Genomic DNA, 3422 nt, shown 5'->3' with positions numbered 1-3422 from the left:
GGAAAGAGAGGTGGGCCTTTGATCTCTTTGTTGCAGCTGCTCCCTGGGAACTCACTGAAATCAATGCCCTGTTTTCCTGAAGGAATGAATGGCTCTGCCTAACTAGCTTTGTGAAGCCGTGGGGGAATTCACTGCCTCTGTTTATTGACAGCTGAAAAGGAGCACATGGGGTGGAATGGACCTTCTTGTGAAAACCAGGCACAGGGAAAATTAGACCTCAATTTAACACAGAGGAATTTGGAAATTCACCCCAAAGGAGACGTGGTTTCTCATGCTTACATTAGAATTACTCAAGTTTGGGGCTAGTGTGTAATGGACAATGGAGGTTCTGTCACAACTGTGTTATAAGTAGGAATATGATATGCATAATAAATGATAAGTAGAAGTTGATTCAATACCCTCATTTTTTAAACACAGAAGTAGAGAAGTACAAATATTAACCATGATATAATCAGGTGATTCTTTTAGTTTTGCTTTAAGAAGAAGAGAAAAAAATTGATACTTGTTTTAGGCATTGTTAATATGATATCACTAAGTCTCTAGAATATGTCTTTCATTCATTTATGTTTCAAAACATCTATGAACTTTGTATCTAAGTTTCATTCACTTAGGTGTTTGTGCTGTTCTGGATTGTGTGCGTTGAGTGGAAATACTACAAATCACGTTTATTTTTAAAATGTTTATTCTTGGGATATTATAACTGGAAGTCTGTGTCAAACATAAATGAAACTGGCTTGTAGACCAATTTAGCACTTGCGACGAGAACAGTTCATAAATCCTAAAATTACTGTCTTACTTTTGACAACACAGTAAAGAAAAAGTCGAGTTTATCACAAGGAAACATCACCATACCTTCTTTTATCTCTCCCCTCACTTGCTTGATTTCCCAGGAAGAATTTATAGCTTTTTCCTTTGGCCCTCAGCCCTTTGTGCACACCTCTATTATAACACTTAACACATTGCCCTGTAGCTCTTTGTTTAGGTATATTTTTTTAGCTGGAAGTACGCAGCTGTGTCGTATTCATTTTTATATCTCCAAACCCAGCAAAGCTCTTGGCTCAGTGAATGTGTGCTGAATGAATGGGGATTGATAGCTCCCTGTACATTACTTTGAATGTAATTACTTATCCAGGCTTCAACTGCAAATACTACATTTAGGAAAACCTGATTGATGTATTGTTACCTGATTGGTGCCATAGCTTTTTAAAATCTTTCCTTTATGGAGAATTATTAAACAGTTTTTCAGTGTGGCAAGTTTGTTGGGCAGTCCGTCAGCCTCTGAACAGGAGGCATAGAAAGTGTATGGCATTGTCCTTTTCAAATCCAAGCTCTCTTCTTTAATATTCTTTTTAAAAAATAAGTCTCAGCACAGTGTTTAGGTATTTTCAGTAAGAAGATGAAAAAACTTTTAATTTAGAGTTTTGTAGACTTTCACCTGACCAGATTTAGTGATTGAGATGGATAGACTTCCATTTTCAGGTTTTAATTCTATGATGTAATGTTAAATAATGCAAAACAAAACCTTTGACAGTTTCTTTAACCAACTTTACCACCACTGTATGTTATGAACCTCTTGTCAAAGGAAGCAAGCACCTTTACTTCTAAGTGAAAAGTGTGTAGGGGAAATTTTGCTTCTAGAGTACTAACTCCTGTGATTTCACAGGACCCTAGGACAAGCCCAATTTCTGAGTTATTCTCAAGTTAAACCCGATTTCTTTTTAAACCAGAGCTTTAAGTGGGAAATAGTTGTCAACATTATTTGGGAAAAATAACATCTTAAAATCATAATGGAAAACTTTAGAAAAGGTGAGGGCAGGGGAGAGGTAAGTAAGCACCCAAGTACAGGAACTGGCTAATATTTTATTCTCCATGTTATTTTTGTTTTGTTTTTACCACAAAGATTACGTTAAAAGCAATCTGTTTGGTTTTCTGTCTTGATTAAAAGTAGGGATGAAGTTTAAAATACAGGTTTACAAATTTATGAGTCGTGGTAGCAGTCTTGTAGAGGGATAGGTGCTTGTATGGTTCATACAAATGTGGTCGATTCGGCAGGCTGTGATTCTGCTGAGATTTTAGATTTCTTACAAAACAGGAAAATTACCATGGCCTTGATCATTGATAGACTCTCGCCCCCTTAAGTATTAACTTGTAGATAAGAAAGCTGTAAGCCTCTTACTTAGGTTTTATAACTCGGCTGCTCAGTCCTCCCAGTTTCTGGAAGTAATTTCGTGTGACATCATACCAAAGTTGGGAGGGGTAGAGGGTGGAAGGAGAAGTAGGAAATCAAACGACACTTTTCTGTTTGATGTTTCAGCTTAAAAGCGGTGAGGCATATCTTGTCTACATTGATAGAACTACATACAGGCCCCAGGGAGTGACTGTAGTTAAAAGTTGTGTTCTTGCTGTGTTTATAGAACCAGATAACGTCAACTACATGATCCTCCATAAAAGAGTCCTTTTCTCAGGCCTGAAGACTTGTCGTATACAAGAAGAATTTCAAGTAATTTAAGAGTCAGACCCTCAAAATACGTTTGGGGATCAACATATATTAGATCTTTGTATTTATGTGTGTGTTTATCTCCATAGACGAACTTCCTAGCAGAAAGATACTTCCCTCTTAGACAGCTTCCCATCCATCCAAATAAAGCGGCCCTAATACAGGCTGATCTAGTCATTGAAAGGGAAACATCCTCCTTATGGGTTAGGTTGAATTACAAGAAAGACGGGTATGCTTACTGTCAACAAGTTCTGCCCTTCAGGCCTCTCCTCTGAGTAATAAGCTTGTCTTTGAAAAAAAAAAAAATTGCAGTTAAGCAAAGGTTCCTTTTGGTTTTGGGTTTTTTTTGTTTTTTTTTTTTTTTTTGGTTTGGTTTTTGTTTGCCTGTTTGTTTGGTTTTGGCCTTTTAATGGTCTTTCCTTGCTCTTTGTCATCTTTTTCCCCCTCTTCCCCAGTGCACCCTCAGCCCTGCTTGGGTACTTTCTTCCTTTTCCTAAAGGATAACGTTCTTAGTTGACCCTTTTACAAAAGGTTCTGATTATCATCTGATTTCTTCCTGAGGCTCTGAGAAATTTTCACTTGAATTGGGGTCTCTGGAAAAGAATGGCAAATACAGGAGTACACCTTGCTTCCCAGGTGCAGTGTTCAGCACTTCACTCACGTTAACTCATTTAATCCTCAAAAGGCTTTTAGGCTATAGGTATGGTTATCATCTCCATTTTACAGGCGAGAAGCTGAGGCAGAGAGCTGTTCAACAAGTGGTGTGAGGTTTCTGAGTGGCTCCAGGTCACACCTGGATCTGAATGTAGGCATTCTGGCACCATGGCCCTAGCTTGTCACCACATCACCATGTTGTCTCTCTCAAACTAAAAATCCTGTAAGAACTTAGAGGTGTGTCTCTGGAAGGTTGGAATATAACACGATG

General features: G+C 38.1%; 1 protein-coding gene across 2 annotated transcripts in view; it reads left to right on the top strand.

Annotated features, from left to right (window-relative positions):
- PLAGL1 (PLAG1 like zinc finger 1) overlaps positions 1 to 3422 on the top strand; it is a 67822-nt gene that overhangs the window by 33512 nt on the left and 30888 nt on the right. The window lies entirely within an intron of this gene.

Source organism: Lipotes vexillifer, unplaced genomic scaffold (assembly GCF_000442215.2).
Source record: "Lipotes vexillifer unplaced genomic scaffold, Lipotes_vexillifer_v1.1 scaffold112, whole genome shotgun sequence".
Classification (NCBI taxonomy): domain Eukaryota; kingdom Metazoa; phylum Chordata; class Mammalia; order Artiodactyla; family Lipotidae; genus Lipotes; species Lipotes vexillifer.
Note: the sequence above shows the minus strand (reverse complement) of the source record. Positions and strands in the feature narration are given on the sequence as shown.